The following is a 22,305-nucleotide window of genomic DNA, read 5'->3' as shown; positions in this document are numbered from 1 at the left end:
AAACTCCTATTGTTACCTGAGTCCCAAATCTAAGTTTCATGAGACCATTTACCCATTGTTCTTTTCCCCCAACTCCAAAAACTTAAAAGGACTTTTCCAGGGACAATTTTTTTCTCTCTACCATAATAATGTACTTTTTCAATACATTATCACACAATCTATTTGACCTTTTGAATTTGAGGGTGGTAAGAACATCACAAAACTCCCCCAAAGTACGACCAGAAATGTATGTCCTCTAATTAGCATCAAACCAAGTAATATCAACTGAGCACCTACTATGGACAAGATCCTGGGAATGGCAGTGGTGGATATTAACTGCTGTGGAGAATACATTTCAATTTCACTCTCCTATGTTTTAGTACGAGGATCTGGGCAGAGGCCATAATTTTATCTACTAGCTCACTCAAAGCATGAAGTCTCAACTGCAGTAGGAACTGAAGACATATATGTTCTAATGCTTTTTACCTTAGAGACACTCCATTTGCTCACCTGAATTTCTTTCAGCAGAGTCATATACAGGAAAACTCCTATTGTTACCTGAGTCCCAAATCTAAATTTCATGAGACCATTTACCCATTGCTCTCTTCCCCCAACTCCAAAAGCTAAAAAGGACTTTTCCAGGGACAATTTTTTCTCTCTACCATAATAATGTACTTTTCCAATACATTATCACACAATCTATTTGACCTTTTGAATTTGAGGGTGGTAAGAACATCACAAAACTCCCCCAAAGTATGACCAGAAATGTATGTCCTCTAATTAGCATCAAACCAAGTAATATCAACTGAGCACCTACTATGGGCAAGATCCTGGGAATGGCAGTGGTGGATATTAACTGCTGTGGAGAATCATAAAACAGAAAGCTAGCGTCTTCTTATTTTCTGATAACATTGACCTCAGGCTGGCAATAAGCAAAGGTATCATTTAGGAAGCATGAGTAAGCACTGGGGAAAAACACTGTATGCAAAATCCCCCTCCTTACCCAAGTAGCACAAATTGGGGAATGCCAGGAGATTAGTTAGGCTCTGAATTCAAAGCAGCAGTCCTCTGTGCAGTGGAGAAGATGAAGCTAACTGACTCTAATGTCCTTGTCAATCAGAGACATACATTTCCCTAATGAGAGAAATGACCAGAAAGTCATAAGACCTTGGAATCAGCAGGGGAGCCACTCCCTCCCTCAGCTTTCCTCTCAAGGGGGAGAGAGTAAAGGTAGCCACTGCTGTGAGGACATAAACTATGGAAATACAGCCATATTTATATTAAGCTATTACCTTCCCACTGTGGCTTCCTGCCAGAGCCACATTTTTCAAACATACATCCAGCTCAAGCAGCCTCAAATCTGCTACTGTTTAAGATTTCTTTCTTCTTCTTCTTTTTTCTTTCTTTCTGTTTTTACCTGAACACACACACACAAACACACACACACACACACACCACCACCACCACCACCACACAACAGGATAGAGGATGTTTCAAACTGCACATTCTCTCTGTAGCTACCATCTAGAGCAGTGGTTCTCAACCTTCCTAATGCCACGACCCTTTAATACAGTTTCTCATGTTGTGGTGACCCCCAACCATGAAATTATTTTCGTTGCTACTTCATAACTATAATTTTGCTACTGTTATGAATCACAATGTAAATATCTGATATGCAGGATGTATTTAGGAGACCCCTGTGAAAGGGTCATTCAACCCCCAAAGGGGTTGCTACCCACAGGTTGAGAACCGCTAATCTAGAGAGACACACTATATTTTTCAATGATTGTAAAACCTAGTTCTCAGTTGGCTCCTTTGGGCCTTGCTTTTTTGAAAACTTTTGATGTTCTTTCTTATCTTGAGAATAACTCCACCTTTTCCTGGTTCACACAAGCTTATTGAGGTCACCCAACATCAAAGTTCTTCTCTGTGGCTCAAATGGTGAAGTTCTCCCGTGTGTGAGTGTCTAGGGGACGCCTATGGAAGGAGGAATAATACTCTTCTGTAAGGTGATCTGGACCAATGACAATGCTGCACTCTTTTTGCCATGAATACCAGTGGTGATTTTGGCCTCGCAGGCCGCCCAGATAATGTCTCTAAAAGGCATCAGTGTTCTCTGAGATGCTTCCCAGGTATCCTGTTGCAAGATCTAAAGGGTCTCCGAACTGAATACAGTTGCCCAGTTTGTCATAGGTGGTGCCAGAAATGCTAATCAATTTCAGATATATTCCCTGGATAGTGGTGGAAATTTTCTGTTTCAAATCCATCCAACAAGAAGTTAGATGTGAGATTGCCGATCTGCCACCCCAACTTTCTCTTCCCTTTGCCTGGTTGAGATCACAACACACAACCTCCTGTCTTGAAAAGCTTAATGTAAATACACCTATTTGTGCTTGCAAATAAATCAATTCACATGCAGCCACCCCAGGCTAAGGATTTTAATAACAATTCCTTTCCCTTGAATCTCACCAAAAGGCATCTTTACAGTGACTCAAGAAACCGATTTGTCTGATGCCCATTTCCTCCCCCTTTACACTAGACAAGTCTAAACATATAGGCCATGAAAGAGGGAAGGCAGAAAAGTCTCATGGGAACAGGCTGTAAATCTTTAAGGGGAGAAAAAGCTTGGCAGAATCTGGCAACCCAAGATTGGAGCTGTTGGGCAGAAAGGAGTTATCTGGGCTCTTGCAGGCCTGCTGCTATGGCATGTCTCACATTGTGGCCAAAAAGGGTCTTTCACAAGTCTTCTTAAGGATGGAAGCAGTGGAGAGCTTCTTTTTTCCCCCCTCAAAAAATGTGTTTCCTTGACTGAAAGGCCAAAAAAATAGTATCCTTCCACTCATACAATCAAACCTTCATGTCTAGTTAACTATTGTTATGTTTTCCCATTTTCTCATGTTTAGTCAACCCCAGGAGACAGTCTGATGTAATGGGTAAGTAGATTCAAGTCCCACATCCATCAACTACCACCTGTGTGACCTTCAGAAAGTCACTTAATTTCTCTATGTCTTAGTTTCTCATCTATAAAGCAGGAATAATAAGACGACTATTTCTCTCATGCTATGGTTTGAGGGCTAAATGTGATCCCCTGGGTAAAGCATTTAGCCTGGTACCTGGCAGATAGTAAATGCTCAATAAATATTAGCTGCTATTGTTACTCCCAAGGGAAGGACAGAAGTAGTCAAAGAATGAAAAGGACAAGTCATTTTAGATGCTATTAATATCCAAAGACCCTTGCCTTGGTCCAAAACATTTCTTTTATTTTGTTCGAACAAATAAAATCTATTTTAATTACTTTAAATTTCACTCTGCCAATTTCTAAAATGTATTCAGAAATTTACATAATAACTATTTCATTTCTATCTATCTCTTTTGGAGGACAAACGTGATAACAGAGGAAGCTCCGTTCCAGGCAAAGGACACCCACAATAAGGCTGGAGGACAGTGTGTATTTTCAGTGACAAGCTGCTAACTAGCCAAACCGCTGGAAAGTCACAACACCCACTTGGCAAAGTAGACACTCTCTGCTTTATTGGAAACATCTTAGGCGTATAATAAATAAAATTTTGTTTCCATAGTTTGAACTTGTAATTGTGTTGGCCAAGAGCTGTCAGAGAGAGATTAGTGATTGCATTAATGCTTGGGCTGATGAAAGAAGAGCTTAGCAAGTAGCCCATTTCTGAACAATAAAACACTTTTAATTGGACAAAACAGACACTTCCCTAAAGGTCCTAGGTCCTGGCGGGGCATACTTCCCACAGTTTGGTACTAGAAATGTTTTCCAGAGTCACCCACACATTGAAGAGACACCACAGGTCTCAGTCTGTTTTGTGGCTATGGAAGATGGATCAACAATGGTGGAAATTCTCAAACCTGCCAACCTCTAAGGCAAGCACCAACATTGCTTGTATGAAATGGGAAGTCTGGCAGGTCCCCAGGATGAATGAAAGATTGTGGTGCTGGGCTGCGGGGTCATGGCCTTCTGAAGGGAGTAAAGTGCCAGAAAGAAGTAGGCTCTTCTGATTAGCCCATAGCCAGTTCAAGAAATGCAACTTTGAAAGTGATGGAAGAAAGAATGCAATGTGTATGGCTTACCTGGGTGGAATTTATCACTGACCTAGAAATCGGTGCCTCGGGCAGCCAGGCAGCAACAGTTTCAAGAGAAAAAGAAAGTGATTTAGTATGAAGAATGAGAGTCAAGGAGATGTAGTTGTAATTTGTGTTTCCTATGGGTTTATGTACAAGGAAGGACCTGTACATGCCACATGGTCCACATCTACCTTGGGTTAAGCTGACCCACGATGGTGAAAGTGAAAAATCCAGAAAAGGATCACATTCACAATTAGTCAATCATCTTACCACAGGAATTCATGCATTAAAAGCCAGGTAGGCAGACAAGTGGCTACAAGAGTGATTTCAGTTAATCTATGATCATGCATTCACAAACACATACAAAATTGTCTATCAACAGTGAATTTGAAGGAAGGAAAATTATATGAAGATGGTAACAGCAGGTCATGGAAGTAAAATGAATTTAGACTTGGATCTCAGATGATAGTAGTTTTTAAGATTAAATAGAGAAAGTGTACCATTTTTTTTTCACCCTGGGTCAATTGGATCTCTCTTGGTTACACCAAAGCTATTCATCTTTTATTTTTAATTTCTTAGGGTAGGAAATTAACAATGTGTTCCCACTACCCTGTTTTCTATAGATAATGATGTACTGCTTTTTCACCTCTACCTTCTCTACTCCCACCAACACATTCATCTTCACCGTCACCTTCACTTCTAACTCTACTATGACCAGCAGCAGCTCTGAAAACTCCCCCATTACTACTGCTCCCATTTTCATTTACACCATAACCTCCACCACTATCATCACATCTTTCCTATTACCACTTCCACCCTACCACCGCCACAACCGTTGTCACCACCTCCTCTCTATCTTTATCAGTACCACCACCACTGTCACTACTACCTAAACAACCTGCACCATTACCTCCTCTTCCTCTACCATCTCCACCATCAATATATTCACCTCCAATTTCATCATCTCCACTTTTACAAACTACATCTCTATGGTCACTTCCTTACCTCTACCTCTTTCTCCCAAACCAACTCTACTACCTCTACCATCTCTATCTTCACCTTCACTACCATTATCTATTGACTATCTAAATTACAATCATCACCAACTGCAGCAAAATCTCTACTTCGATCAGAACCCCTCTACTACACCCATCACCCCCACCACCATTGTCACCACATCTACCATGCCCATCTCCATCATCACATCACCACTGCTACTACTAGTGTATCCATAAGCAAGGGGCCAAGTATTTTATAACCATTACCTTTATTTAATTCTCACAGAAACTCTATGGGGTGGGTATTTTGATTCTCATTTTTACAGATGAAAGTCAGAGACATTGTGCTGTTTTATTCAAAATCACACAGATACAAAAGAGCAAATCCAAATTTCTATTCCAGGTGTGTCTGATTCCATGTTCTAATATTCTATTGAACTGCAGTTTTTCTCTAAGGTAAAGAAGAAAATAGCAGAGTAAGTATACTTTCTCCACACATCTGTAAGGGCACAACAGAATCCAATAAGTGCTAAGAGCATGGATATAAGTATGTGTCTCATGGGTAGCCATTCTCATCTTGTGCTCAATACAGACTCAGCCTGTGACTAAGGCAGGCCTGTCAATATAAGGTGGTCCTGGAAATGAGACAAATCTGTCACCAGGGATTCAAAAATCCCTAATTTTAAGTCTTTCTATTTCTTTTAAAAATATTTTTAATCTTGTATTTTTTATTAAATGTACTGGAGTGACATTTATTAATAAAATTATATAGGTTTCAAGGATACAATTCTATACTACATCATCTGTATATTGTATTTTGTGTTCACCACCTCAAGTCAAAACTCTTTTCCTCATCATATGTTTGATCGCTTTTGCCATTTGCTACATCCCTCCCACCCACTTTCCCCCTGACAAGCACTACATTGTTGTCTGTGTTTATGAGTTTTTGTTTGTCCGTCTTATTTGTTCATTTGTTGCTTTCAATTGTATATCCCCATATGAGTGAAATCATATGGTTTTTGACTTTTCCCATCTGACTTATTTCACTTAGCAAGATATTCTCAAAATCCACCCATGATGTTGCAAATGGCAGTATTTCATCTTTTCTTATGTAAATAAGTACCACATCTTCTTTATCCAAACACCTACCAAAGGATACTTTGGTTGTTTCCATGTCTTGGCCACCAAGAATAATGCTGCAAGAACAGGAGTGCATGTATCTTCACTAATAAATATGTCCATATTTTCAGGCAGGTGCCCAGGAGAGGGGTTACTGAGTCATATGGTAATATTAATATTACCATTCTTAATATTTTGAGGCACATTCATACTGTTTCTCATAGTGGCTGTAACAGTACATTCCCACCAGCAGTGGATGAAGTTTCTTTCTTCTTTACAACCTCTCCAACACTTGTCATTACTTGTATTGATAACAGCCATTATAACAGGTGTGAGCCAGTTTCTCATTGTGGTTTTGATTAGCATTTCCTTAATAACTAGTGAAATTGAGTCTCTCCATTTTTCTAACCAATATTTGTTTATTGTAATTAAACTAATGGACATTTTGAAATGGAGGACAATATTTTAGAAATAAAACAAGTAAAATATCAAAATATATACATGCTGGATATTGAGATATATCTGCAAGTCCATTTACTGATAATGAAAATGAATGGCTCGTTTCCATAATGTGGTGTGGTCTTAATTACTATAATTTAGGAATATCTATAGACCTTAGATAAAAGGGAATAATCATCATTTGTTTATTTCATAATATTGAACCAATTTTAGGAATTAAAAAACAAAAGACATGATATGTCTTGACTTATAGCCATAGGATATCTTTCAAACGATAAATCATCCCCATAATGTGTTAATCTCAAAACACAGGCAGAGTCATTGCATGAAGTAGTGGAAAGAATCTATACTTCAGAGTCAAGAAGAACTGAATTCTTTTCACAATATTGCTACATATTAGCTCTGCTATTCTGGGCAGTTCATTAACCCATAATTTGTCAACTGGTAAGCTGAGGCCCATGAATATGTCACATATTGGTCAAAGTGTACCGAGTTATTGATGCCCTCAGCCATAGAGACATAGTGGTAAGTTCCAGCCAGTAGTTTCCTCCTTTAGGAGTGGTGAGGACAAGTAGTATCATATTCCCTGTGTGCCATGTCCTAGAAAATGCTCAGAAACTATGATAACCTCTAAACCTTAGGCCTGTGGGTTGAAACAAGAGCAACCCATTCAGAGGGCTACTGTTCAGATTAATGAGGAAAACTGCATGGATCAGGAACCCACACACAGTTTTTGCTCAAAGAAATTCTTTACAATATATTAGGCTCTGCTTCTAGTTGACTTATTATAATTTCTTATATTACAATCAGTTCAAGAAATGTGATGGCCCTGGCCAGTGACTCAGCAGGTTGGATCTTTGTCCACTACAACAAGAGGCTGTGGGTTCAATTCCTGGTCAGGACACATACCTATGTTGCGAGTTCAAAACCCAGTTGGGGAGCATACGAGAGGCAACCAATCACTTTGATGTTTCCCTTTCTCTCTCACCTTTCTTTTTCTCTAAAACCAATAAACATATCCTAGGGTGAGAATGCAAATAAAAAGAAATGGAATGACCTGACCTGGGGTGTTGAAGGTAGAGAGTAACTGCACTTCTTTTGACTACTGGCCAATTATCAATTTCTTATCTACAGTGCACAAAGCACAGCTAGCTAGAGGTATAAGGAATATGCTTTTTCTGCACCATAGCCCATGCATGCAAGTTCTTACTAAAATATCAGTGATCCTGAAACTTACATCTCTTGATTGTACTACTGAACTCCAGATTCACATTTCAAAGTTTCTTCTGGACACAACCTCATAATACACTAGTATCTCAGATCAGCTACCTACCACCAATCCCAACCAAACCTGCTTTCCCTCTTGTCTCACATCTTGACTGGTTGTACCATCATCCTATTGGTTGCTAAGGAACACAACTTTTATCCTTACCTTTCACTACATCATATGTCCCGTTATCATGCCACCATGGAAAATTTTGTGGTTCTCCTTTTATAATATCCCAGATATCCTTTATACAACCACTGTCCTAGTTTAGCCTCACATTATTTTCTCCTGACCTTCTCAATAGTCAACATGCTTCAGATCCTACTTAATTCTATAGTCTGTTTGGCCTTTTCAAGATTTGTAATAAATGGATCATCCTAAATAATAAAATTAGTTGTGTGTTATGTTTAAACACAACCCTTTACTCCTTCTTACATCCACACCCTTTTATATGTGACTTTTAGCTCCTCCAGCAAGAGGGGAAGGCTAGGAAAAATAAACAAATGAGGCTACATAGAACTAAGACACTTTACACAGCAAAGGAAACAATCAATAAATTGAAAAGACAACACATGGAATGAGAGAAAATACTTGCAAACTATATATCTGATAAAGGGTTTATTTCCAAAATATATAAGAAACTCATAAAAAATAATAGCAAAAAAATCCAATTAAAATAGGCAAAAGACCTGAATAGATAATTTTCCAAAGAAAACATACAAATGGTCAGCAGATACATGAAAAGGTGCTCTATATCACTAATAATTAGGGAAATGCAAATTAAAACCACAATGAGATATTGTAACTAAAAAACACAGATTCGGCTGCCTACTGCAAGGAAGGCCAAACTCAGGAGGCAGGCGCTGGTGCAAAAGGAAAGAGGTTTTATTTAGGTGCCTTGTGATCTGAGAGAATGCTGGGCTTCAGTCTCAAAGACCATCTCCCCTTCCTGCGCAACCCCATAGTTCTTATAGGGATAGGGCAGGAAGGCTTTTTTCCTTATCCAATTATCTTGCTAGATTTTGGCATACTCAGATCCTGCCCATTCACCTTTCTAGCTTTTGGCCACTTAGTGTAAGAACCACCCCCTGTGTCATCTTGGCCAATGGGGTAGACTCCTTGACTGTCTGCAGTAGTTGGGGGTGGCATGGGCTGTAGGACTTGCCATCTGGAAGCCTGGGGGTGCCACAGCCCTCAGCCTGCCTCCTGACGCTAGACAGGGCGCCCACACATCCAGGGCAGCCATTTGGAGTCTGCAGGGTACCCTTTGGTGCACTGGCATCCTCTGTGCACCCCCTAGGCAGCCTACCCTCTCTGAAGTGGCTAGCCAGGCCCACACTCTGACCAACAGATGCCTATGGTAACAATATTACTTCAAAATTATTAGTACGGCTTTTATCAAAAAGACAAGGGATAATAAGTATGGGGGAGAATGTGGAGTGCGTTGTTGATGGGAATATAAGTTGGTACAGTTGTTGTGGAAAAACAGTATGGCAGTTCCTCATATGTATATATATATATGAAGAAAAGAGAATCATGAAAGATATCTAAACTCTCATGCTCATTGAATCATTATTCACAATAATTGATATATGGAAATAACCTGTGTCTATAAATGAATGAATGGATAAAGAAAAGTTCACACACACACACACACAATGGAATATTATTCAGTCATAAGAAAGAAGGAATCCTTGCCATTTGCAACACTGAAGAAGCTGGAGGACATTATACTAAGTAAAATAAGCTAGACAGAGAAATACCATATGATCTCATTTATATGTAGAATTTAAAAAAAAAAGTTGAACTCATAGAAATAGCTGATAGAATGGTCATTACCAAAGGCTGGGGAAGTGGGGGAAATGGGAAAATACTGGACAAAATGTGCAAGCCTTCAATTATAACATAAATAAGTTCAGGATATATAATGTATAGCGTTGTAGGGGAACTCATTCAGAGATGCAATATGTCTCCAGCAATAAAGGCATCTGTCTGGAAAATGTTGAACTCTCTATGTTTAACCTTCTCTGACTGTTTAACTCTCTGTAGCCTCAGGTTTAGCTGACTACTCTGTAAGCCAGAATGTTACCCAAAGATAAAGGTCAGGCACCAGGAGGAGATTAATAAATGAATAGAGTGTAGGTAACTGCCTGATGGTGTTTTTTAAAATATATTTTTTATTTATTTCAGAGAGGAAGGGAGAGAGAGAGAAAAAAAAACATCAATGATGAGAGAGAATTGACTGGCTGCCTCCTGCACACCCCCCACTGGGGACCGAGCCCACAACCCAGGCATGTACCCTTGACCAGAATTGAACCCAGGACCTTTTAGTCCTCAGGCTGATGCCTCTATCCACTGAGCCAAAACAGCTAGGGCACTGCCTGATGTTTTCCGTTAACTTTGACATGCATTATTCTTTCTGGTGGTCTATGTGACTACCCACCATTTGGTTCTGCTATTAATCCCCTATGAAAAAGAGAGCCTGTCCTGGGTGGGGTGTGGAATTACTCCTGGCTGGCCACCACTGGGATCAGCCAGATGCTTGCTCTCAGTGGTGTATGTAAGTTTCTCCTATTAAAACTCTTATGAATTTCAATAAGGTTACATATCAGTTCTGCAGAATTGATCTTGAATTTAGACATTGGGCCTTTCCCCCAACAAGCATGGTGACTATAATTAGTAACAATGTATTATAGACTTCAAATTTGATAAGTAAAACAAGCATTCTCAATAACAGAAGATAATTGTGTAGGGATTGATATGTTGATTAACCTGACTGTGGTAATTGTTTCACAATGTAAGTGTATATCAAATCATCATGGTGTGCACTTTAAATATATACGATTTTATTTGTCAATTATACTCTAATAAAGCTGGGGGGAGGGCAGAAGGAAAGGTGGTTTTGCTTTCCTTTGAATAGTGAGATCTTGCTGAAACCGGTTTGGCTCAGTGGATAGAGCGTCGGCCTGCGGACTGAAAGGTCCCAGGTTCGATTCCGGTCAAGGGCATGTACCTGGGTTGTGGGCACATCCCCAGTGGGAGATGTGCAGGAGGCAGCTGGTCGATGTTTCTCTCTCATTGATGTTTCTAACTCTCTATCTCTCTCCCTTTCTCTCTGTAAAAAATCAATAAAAGATATTTTAAAAAAAGAATAGTGAGATCTTATGACTTGCTTTGGCAAAAGGAAACGGAAATGTGGCAAAAGCATCAGTGTGTGAATTATAAGACTGTCCTTTAGGAGTCCTTACTTGGTTCTGGTTTCTCTTTTGGAACCCTTTACTTTCCCAGTGAATAAGCCAAACTGCCCTTTGGGGGCACAGAAAATAGAGACAAGCTTGCCCAGCTAAGGCCATTCTAGACTACCCTATGCCCAGCAAATCCATCACTGATCATAGATAGATAAGCAAGCCCAGCCAAGACCAGAAGAACCAACCAGCAGAGCCCAACCCAAACTGCTGACCCTCAGAATCAAGAGCTAAATAATAATTAATTGTTGTTTTTAATACACTAACTTTTGGGGGATGTTTATTAATAATCAAAAACTGATTCATATGTTTATCCCTTTTGGCCATTAACTTGTGCTCCATTGAGGAAGAAACAGACTAAATTGGTCTAATACAAAAATACCCCACCCCCTAGACAAAATTATATCCCAATTTGTCTTTTAAGATTTATCTCCTATTTTTCATTCTTTCTTCCACACAGCCATGACTAGACAATTGATAAACTTGAATCATTTTCACATCATTTTCCAAATTTTTGCATATTTGTTTATCCTTATTATTATTAATTTAGCATTTTTCTTTAATTATTAAACCTAACACTGCTTCTTACTTAAGCTTCTTCTGGAAAATGTTATCTAAGCCACCATAACTTTGATAGACTAGTCACCTTTTTTAAAGAAAATATTTAAAATAATTCATAATTATTGAAATGAATTATATGTTCTGGTGAATGTCTTACATAGGGCCTGCTTCCTCTCAGACTTATTTTTTATGTGTCTGGATTCTCTTTTAGATTATGACCCAGTGTATAACTGAGACCATTATTGATTTGTATCCAATCAGTTATTAAATTGTTCTGAACTTCAGGTGGAGCCAGAGTTTTAAGAATCTTGAAATGAAAACCAAGGAATTTGATTCCTGTGGGAACTCTTGCATCATGGGTATAACAGACTAACATTAGGGGAGACTGGTATCAAAGGGAACAGCTAGGAAACAATTTCACTTCTCTAGGAAAGAGCTAATGTGAGAGTTAAATTTAAAAAGATATAAAAAATAACCTGAATTGAACTGAAATGAGCAGAGTCTTGATAACTCTTTAAAAGGGTCAGGGGAGGGAGCTATGTGTGAAGCATGATGAGAATAATTTTACATATTGTTGAGTTAGAATAGTAAAAAACATGAAGTTGAAGATCATTCTGAAATTTTGGTTATGATATAAATACATTAATGAGGTTAACTGAACAACTGATTAAGTAGACATTGAAGTGTTAAAGAGGTGGACAATGGTAAAAATGCTGATTTTTTTTTTTCAGATGTGATTTTTGTGCCAGGAGTTAAGCCTAGTATTTGACAAACAAGAGGACAGAGACAATGGTTTTAGAAGCACTGGTAGGGCAACTCCAAAGAGACAAATATAACTAAGATGGCACACCCAGTGATCTTGGTCTGATTTGTTTCCTTTGTCATATGATTTTACATTTATTCTTCAGCATCATCAACTTTTAAATGAAAGACAAATTTTGTTTTTTTATTTCATTTTTGTTTATATCTTCAATTTATCTTAAGTTTCTGAGAAAGAAATATATGTTTGTTAGTGTAAGCTGCTCAGAATCTGAGGTTGTTCTGTTATATGGCACTAGAGGCCCATTGCATGAATTCGTGCATGGGTGGGGTCCCTAGGTCTGGCCAGAGATCAGGGCTGATTGGGGCCTGCTGGCTGAGGGGGAAGGACAGTGGGAGATTGGCCAGCTGTATCCCCTACCACATCCTTGATAATAGTTACTTGTTCAGTAAATTCCTGTATATAATGAATTACCTATTGTTAAGAGGCCCTTTCTTCCTTACCCAGTAGATATCCTCTGCTTGGGCCTTGATATCTTTTGCTGGAATGGTCCCAACCCTATTCCTTACCTCATGTGGATGCCTGTTCACCCTACTTGGGCACTGACATCCCACATCAGTATACATATCCCCTCCATACACTTTCCTCAGCCAACTCAGGTTCCCCTCAGGTCCAAACCCATGGACACCTTGCTCTCCTTGCCCAGGCTCTAACACTCTGTGCTGGACTATCCCTCAGTGGCCTAAGCTGCCTCCTATGAAGACACCTGTTTTTCCCCCTGGAGGTTTGGCTTTCATATTAATTTTAAGTTATATTAATTTTAAGTATAAGAAATGGCTTGCCAGTTAGTTTCTCCCATTTTCTTTTGTTCATCTTTCCTGACAGTGTTATTATATACTATTTTCTTATTAGCATTTTATATTATGTGTGATTATAGCCACATCCGACTAATATACTGATTCTCTAAAGAAATTAACAGTTGATTGAGTATGGGCATGGAAAAAAGGAGAGAGTCAAAGTGCACTTTGAAATTTAGAAACTAGGTGACTGACAATGGAAGTGTCACTTGTATTATATATTCACTCATGTGTTAAGCAAACTTTATATTTTTTTGACTTATTCTCTATGTATAGTTTTGTATGAATCTATAGTAGTAAATAACACCATACTTTTGGAAGAGTTCTGAACATCTGTGGGACAGCTATCTTGCTGAGAACATAAAAACTCTGGATGCTTCATTGGGGGGAAAAAAAACACAACAAACGACTTTTCACAAAACATCTTAGAACCTCTAATCTCAGAAGAGTACTAGAAAAAAGATAAAAGAAAAGGCTTTTGTGGATATTTCCTTACTGAACTTTCTTTACCTTTCCTTATGTCATCTAACTAGCATTAAGGTTGTGGTAAGAAGAATGTAAAATGTAAAAACTGTTTTCATTACAATTTGAAAAGGATTAGCTAAAATCATTGTTGGGGAGAATGAGTTAAGATGTATAAAGCATTGCATCTAAAGTTAGCAGTTTATAGATAATGGCGCTCTTTAATTTTCAGTTTATTCATTGAAAAGTATATTGGAGGATAATGGGAACTTGAGAGTATAATAAGTAGCTTAAGTGGCTTTTCTCATAAAATGGGATTCAGGAAAAAAAAATAATGCAAAATTTTTTATTTGATATAAACTTACGGAAGTATTTCCAGATTAGCAATGTCTCTCCAAGACTATCTCTAAATGGAGACAGCTGTATTCAGTATAAAATATATTAAAACTTCTTCTCACAGAACTCCTTCAGTCTCCCAGTGTATATATTTAATATTAGATATTTAGACATACCTGAAAGGGGCAGATGGACTGAGCCAAACAAAGAGAAGGTGGTCATTTCCACAAACATCTCCTCAATTCATTCCAAGTTGACCCCATCAAACAAGTTGTCACTTGTTCTTTTGACCTTGGGAATCACACAGTATAATTTTTACTTGAAAGGTGGGAGTTGCATTTGAAACAATATAAGAAATTTCTCAACGTAGCAAAAATAAAATTGTTCTTTGCCTTGGCCTGCTACAATTACTTCATTGCTATGGCATATGACATCATAGCTAGTCCTCAGACTCGGGGGTGTTTCTAATGAGCTGGAGTTGGAAGGGTCCCAGTGGAATGCAGTGAACCAAAAGGCCCACTGTTCTTTCAAATTCCATCAAGATATTAGGAGGGGAAACAAAGGGTTCTTCAAGAACCAGAGGTCAACCTGTTAATTGGTATCAAAAGGTGGCAATAATGAAAGGGAATGGCCAGTGTCAGAGCATAGCAACAGATCATTGTCACCTGTCTCTATTATATTATTACTTCTGTTTCATCAATAATAGTAATAAATATGATATGTTAAAAATATTCTAATAACTTGATATATTATCACATGAGACTTTTGCCAAATGATTGTATCAAAAGAAAAATTATTAGTTTCCAGTACATATGTCTTATTATAATAGATATTATAATTTTTAATTTAAAAAAAACTACACATAGGAAATAAATGAAAAGAAAGACACAAATGTTTACCCAGAACATGAGTTAGGTATCTTTCTGTCCCTAGGCAGCCACCTTCCCTAGAGCCCATATAAGCCTTCACCTATATACGCCCTTCTAGGAGTACACTAGTATCTAATTATTTAGCCAATTTATCAACAAGACAGGCCCAGTGGCTAACCCCAACATCAACATATCACAGGTCACAGGAACTAATAGGAGCCTCATCCATAAGCCAAAAGTGACAGAAATGGACATGGGTATCTCATTTGTAGTCCTACTACTAACTCCTAATGCTCAACTAGCTTAGGGAACTTAGATAAGCTTCTTCTCTTAGAAATATATATATTTTAAAGGTCCAATAATCTGCAGTTACCAGATACATTCACAAATTTCAAGATAGACCCATTCAACACATACCTTCTATGAGAGGGTTGGGACAAGGAGAGCTGTACAAACATGTTCTCAAATATGCTCCAAAAATGTCTTATTGGGGAAGCCCATGATGAGAACACAATACAGTGGGGGAGTTTAATACAACTGCATGAAAATTATAGAATTGGAAACATAAGTAAGACTATACAAGATTTGAGTAAAATAAGAGCTTTAATATCATTAATCTAAAGACTTTTATAGTCAACCAACAAAAAAATACCTTATTTCCATTGTTAGAAAATTTCTAAACATACATAAAGATAGCAGTATAGTGAACTTCAATGTATCCATGAAGCAGCTTTGTGCAAGCTTAATTTTCTCTATTTCTCACCAATGACTTTCATTCTCTTCCCTTCCTTTTTCTCTTCCTTTTATGTCTTATGGAGTCATAGAACACACACTTTCTAAATTCCTGTGGAAGATTTATTGCAAAATACAGTCCCACTTTTTCGCATACCTATCCATATCCTTTGCCTTTTCCATGTTACTGTTCAATGCCCTCCAACATGAGCAGCAGAGACACAGACATGCAGCTAATTTGAGGAAAGTTATATTAGCAAAAATAACAATAATTGTGTTTCTGCCTCCTCTTTTGTTTCCGCCATCTCTGTGAGAAAATGCCTGAGTTAGCTGACTGGAGGTTGAAAGTCCCAGTCATCCTAGCTGAGGCTAGCCGAAATTAGCCAACAGTCAGCCAACTTCCAAATCATCAAATAAGCCTAGCCAAAATCAGCAGAACTTTCTAGCCAACTGTCCCTGGATTGTGAGCAATAAGTGCTCTTAGAAATCACCAAAAAAATAAAAATGACCAACAATACACAGTCTCCAGATACTGTATGCAACTGAGGATTTGCAATTGGTTCACATATTGTTTTGACAATAAATACCAGACACAGAACCTATGTATTATTTATAAATATTATGTATTTCTAGTCAAGATGCAAAAAGAAGCACACACAAGACAACAGCTCCCCCCGTATACACACGTAGAAATCAGATAGGTAAATAGAACATATTTTAATCAAGCAAAACAAACACCAGTTAACAAATTATGCATTGATAACAAAAGAGAAAATAAATGAAAACAGAGAGAACATTTTGAGCTTTGCGCTGGACAGAGGTGCTGGTGACCTCAGTTCAGCTCCTGCAGAAAAACGTGTCTCATCCACACTCAGAGACCAGAGCCAGGAACACTGTCTGAGGCAGGGGCTGGTACAGCAGAGTGAACATTGGCTGAGAAAAGCAGCCACCATTAACCATGTATTTATGGTCAATTGAATCCAGTGAGGGTACCAAAACAGTCCAATGAGGAAAAATAATAGTCTTTTTAACAAATGATGCTAGGAAACCTGAATATCCACATGAACAAGAATAAAATTGGACTCCTACCTCACACCATATTTAAAAATGAATCAAACATTTAAATGTAATCTAAAACCATAAAACACTTAGAAGAAAATATTGGGGGAAATTTGGATAACTTTCTTAGATATGAAACAAAAATCATAAGCAATCAAAAAATAAACTAGATAAATTGGACTTCATCTAAATCAAAAACTTTTGTGCTTCAAAAGATATCATCAAGAAAGTGAAAAGCAACCCACAAAATAGCAGAAAATATTTGCAAATCACATATGTGATAAGGATCTACTATCCAGAGTAAAGAATAAGCAATTATGGCAACTCATCAGTAAAAGAGAATCCAATTTGAAAATGGGCAAAGAACTTCAATAGACATTTCTCCAAAGACGATATACAAATAGCCATACATGAAAAGATAGTCAACATCATAGTCATAGGGAAATGCTAATCAAAACCACAATATGATACATCTTCATACCCCCTGGGATGGCTATAATAAAGATGGACAATAATAAGTTTTATGCAGAATGTGAAGAAATTTGTTGGTGAGAATGTAAAATAGTGCAGCCACTTTGGAAAAGAGTTTGGCAGTTTCTCAAAAAGTTAAATATAAAGTTACCATATGGCCCAGGTATCCTATTCCTAGGTATATACCAAGAGAATTAGAAACATATGTTCATACACAAATGTTTATAGTGGCATTAATCATAATAGCCAAAAAGTATAAATAATTCAGATGTCCATAAACTGATTAAAGACTTTACGAACAAAATATTGTATATCCATACAATAGAATATCATTCAGCCATAAAAAGCAATTAAGTACTGATTTGCGCTACAACATGAATGAACCTTGAAAACGTTATGCTAAGTAAAAGAAGTCAGACAAAAGGCCACTTATTGTATTATTCTATTTATATGACTTGTCTAGAATAGGAGAATCCATAGGTAGAAAGTAAATTGGTGGTTTCCAGGGGTTAGAAGAGAGTAACTTCTAATGAGTACATAGTTTTCATAGTTTTTTGGGAAGTGATAAAAATGTTCTGAAATTAGAGTGGTGATGATTGCACAACCTTGGAAATATGCTAAACCACCAAATTGAAGACTTTAATAGAGTGTATTTTATTATATGTGGATTATATCTCAGTAACAATAATAATAAAGATATATAGGAGACAGTGTAGATTTACCAATATATAATAGGAATTCCAGGAGATTGTAGAGGAAAAAGCATCCATATTGAGTGTCAATATTCAAACAGATGAGGACTTTTCAGATTGAAAGATTATGTGAGACCTCAATTAAAATGACATGCTAAGTGTGAAACAGGACTAATTAAATAAATCCATATATGAACATACCTTTGTGAGATTTCAGGAACAATTATAAACTAATCTTAAAGCTGTCTAAGAAACTATAAATTACCATAAAAAATAATGAAGACATTAATAGGTCCCACAGCAGTCTCTAATATGTCCAATAGCTTATTAGAAAATAATGGAGCATTATTATTATATTATTCAGGGGAAATCACTTTTGATTAGAACTTTATATTCAGCTAAGATATGACTCAATAATGAGGTTCCAAAAATTAGCATATGCATATTTCAAATAAAAAATAATGAATCCCCAAAAGTTAAAATTTATACAGGACACATTATTTGGCTATGTTGCAGAAAATTATACATTCAAAATAAATACAAGTTTTTCAAGGAAACTGCTTTATTTACTTTTTATATTTATTTATTGGCTAAAGTTTTACATATGTCTCCTTTTTCCCCAATTGGCCCCCTACTCAGGGAAACAGCTTTAAATTGATTTTAAAATCATTCTTATAATTAAATAGGAATCATAATTGAAACTACACATTATTTAAACAAATGACAAGAACATAATTAAATAAATATAGTACTTTTAATTAGTTTTCCTTATCCCTTCTAAATATTTGCCATGTAACTCAAAATAGTTACATCTACCTTTGATTATATATTTTCTTTCCATATTATTTATTTTTTTTCTATTTCTATCTTTATTCCATATTTCTATTTCTACTCTGCTTTCCAATTTTTTCATTTCTTGTGTATCGAATTTTGATTCTATATTTATATTTCTAGCCTGTCACCTATATATCTTTTCTTTCCCTGTTTCTAGTCTGTATTTTATTTGAATTCTATATCATTTCCATTTCTTTATGTTTTGGCTTTATACACTATACATTGATGCTCAGATAAGAAGAAGAATTTGGTTTATTTACAATATCGTGTCCTCCTGTGTCCCCTATTCTCTTGACAGTATTCAACAGTCCTGTTGCTGTGATTCAGTTCCTCATTTGATATCCCAAAATATTCCCCCTGGCCCACTGCCCTCATCCCCCTCCTAGCCCCCCACGTACATTGTCCTATTGATGTTCTCTCCTGCCTCTAGTATCTCAATCCATTCCCAGGCCTGTTATGTTTACACTTTTTCCCAGCCAAGTTTCCTGTGAAGGTTCTGAGTTCTTCCCAATCTGGTCACCTACTTCTCCCAGCCACTAATGCTAAACCTCTGTGCATATCCCTGTGCTGGAAGTTCAGGCTGCTGGTCTTACCTAGGCTGCCCCTTGCCTTGGGCTGTCATCACCACTGCCACTATGGGGCTGCTGTGCTTGTACCCGCTACTATTCCTTCTTTGAGTTCTCATCTCCCAGAGACGGCCCTTAAATGTTATGATGTTTTCTTTTCCTCAACATTGTTCTTTACAATCCCGTGTGCCTTGCCAAGGTGCTTGCCTCAGGAATAATTCTGGGCATGAGACCTCTTTCTATCCTCAGGCCCCAGTAACGACTTGAGCTATTTTGTCACAATTAGGGGAAAAGCATTTCTACTGCAAGGCTAAGGTAGGAGTCCTATTGAAGGTGTCATCCGATTCTTTTTTAAAAAGTAACTGGTTGTAAAAGAGTTGCTGTAATGACTTAGCACTCAGCTTTGGAAACTCATCAAGCTGTATACTCATTATTTATGCAAATATATGAATATATATACGGTACTTCAGTAAAAATAATTATTTTCATAAATAGTTTTAAAGTATATTATAATTTTTAGGTTTTTTTAAATATATTTTATTAATTTTTTACAGAGAGGAAGGGAGAGAGAGAGTAACATCGATCAGCTGCCTCCTGCACATCTCCCACTGGGGATATGCCGGCAACCAAGATACATGCCCCTGACCAGAATCGAACCTGGGACCTTTCAGTCCACAGGCTGATGCTCCATCCACTGAGCCAAACTGGTTTCGGCAATTTTTAGGTTTTAACAATAAGAAATAAGAATTAAAAGTTTGACAAAAAGCTAAGTGAAAAATATGTCCATATATAAAAAATGTTAACAGGATTTCTGGTAGGCATCACATATATTAGGGTTCTATGTGATTATTTTTCTACTTTTACCTTCCTGTGATAACAAGGCATTGCTTTATGTTTATGAGTATTCTATATTAATTGTATTTGGGGGTGGAATGCTTAGGTGTAATAATATGGGAAGAGAGATAAAAAGGATCATGGACACACGGTCTACTGGCTCATCTTTACTTAAGCTTCACACTTTCTTTTGTCTCCATTATTATCTCCGTCTTCATGTGTATCTTCATCACTATCTTTATAGGTCTCTATTTCACTATATTACTGAAATAAACTCTTTAATCCTACCTCTTGTGCTGTTTCAAAAGTTCTTGGTTTTAGTCACTAAATAAATCTTCAAAATAAAAGATATCTAAAAATTATTTTTTAAAGTTTTAATAACAGCTAAAGGAAGCTCTTAAATAAAAGATGTCTTCAGGCTCGTCATGATAATGAATTGAGACCAATTGAACAGAGAGAAGTCTCAAAACACTTTTCACTTGGGTTCAACCTTAATATTTTCCTTTTATCAGATATCAACTTTGAGAAAAACCTTTTAGAAGTTGGTCCATTGCTTACAACAAACCCAGAACAGTTTTAAAAATTCCCCTTTATCTGATGGAGTGGAGATTGTCAGAGATGCGCCCCAGCTGGAGCCCGAATTAGAGTAATTAAGAAGCAAAAAGCCAAAGTACTTTCCTATAATTTGTTTATTTTATTAGAAGATTAAACAGTATTGCTGGTGCAGAATTTGTCATACTTATAGAAACAGAAAGAGAGTGCATTGTTTAAGTGCTATGTGTTAACAGATATGATAGTTAGAGACTCAAAAACAAGACTGGGTCATCAGGCAGTAATAGATATCCTTAAAAAAAAAGGAAAAATGAAAGAGACATGTAATTTTACTTTTATGATAAGAATAAAGCCATTACCAAATAAGGAAGTGGCTCATTGAAACTATCACAAAACATTCCTCTGTGGTACAGAGAAATAGAGAGAGACCTGAAATTCGGAATCAGTGCCAACTTACCTGATGTTTTTGATACACTCTTATAAACTCTAACTATACTTAGGGGGAAAAAAGAGAAACTTTTATAAAATAGCATGATCTGAAATGTTTTGAGGATTTAAAATCACCCAGTGCCCCTTTCCCCCTCCCACTACCACTCCCCAAAGGAAACATCTTCATTTCTAATTCTGATCCTTCTAAACTATCTTAAAAATATGCTTATGCCACTGTTTATGTATGTTACTAATTAACTTTCCGTTAGAGAATGTGGCTCATTTATGTCTCCCATTTCCCCCTCTCCTTCTAATGTTGAAATGTATGTGGTTATTACTGCAGCTGATACTGTTGTTGTGCTTAGTTTCTAGAAAAAGCATATGGTGCAGTTAGATAAAGGAAACTTGGCTCTTTAATGTCAGAAAGATAAAGGAATTATTGTCTTAAAGTTTCCATATTTCTTTTAAATTAAAGAATGAAATCAAGAGGTGTGGCTATGGTCAGTAGCTTGAAGAGAGTTCAAAAAAATACTTATTAAGCTCCTACTCAGGGTATTGTGATAGTTATCCCTAGCTTTAATTAGGGATTTGAGGAAGACTTCACGAAGGAAGTTTCAAGCTGACGCTTGAAAAATAGGGATGACTTAGGTAGGTGGAGGAAGAGAAAGGGGGAAAGGAGGATTCCAAGCAAAAGAAGACTTTAAACAAGGATTTAAAGTGTTGGAAAGGTAGAGGTGAGTAGGCTTCAGATTGTAGATAGTAGATATGACTGGAGGGGTAGTCAGGAGTCAGGCTAGGGGGGCTCCTTTATTGTGGGCTATGCATAATTGTATATGTTTATGAGGTGACACCATGGATGAATGGTAAGTAGGAGAGAGACCTGTTCACTTTTTGTATAGTTCACTGTGGAAATAATAAATGTAACAGAAATGGTAAATAAAGTCTGAGAGATCAGTTTGATCATTTCTGTTAGTGCTCCTAGTGGCAAAAGGTGTGGAAATGATAGAAGAAATGGAGTAGAGGGACAGGTTCAAATATTATTTGAAGACGAAAGAATCACAGGTAGCTAATTGAGTGACCTTATGGGATGAGATAAAATTGATTTGTTGGGAAAGAGAATGATTTATGATTAACT

The sequence above is a fragment of the Myotis davidii genome, unplaced genomic scaffold (genome assembly GCF_000327345.1).
Source record: "Myotis davidii unplaced genomic scaffold, ASM32734v1 scaffold32, whole genome shotgun sequence".
NCBI lineage: Eukaryota > Metazoa > Chordata > Mammalia > Chiroptera > Vespertilionidae > Myotis > Myotis davidii.
Note: the sequence above shows the minus strand (reverse complement) of the source record.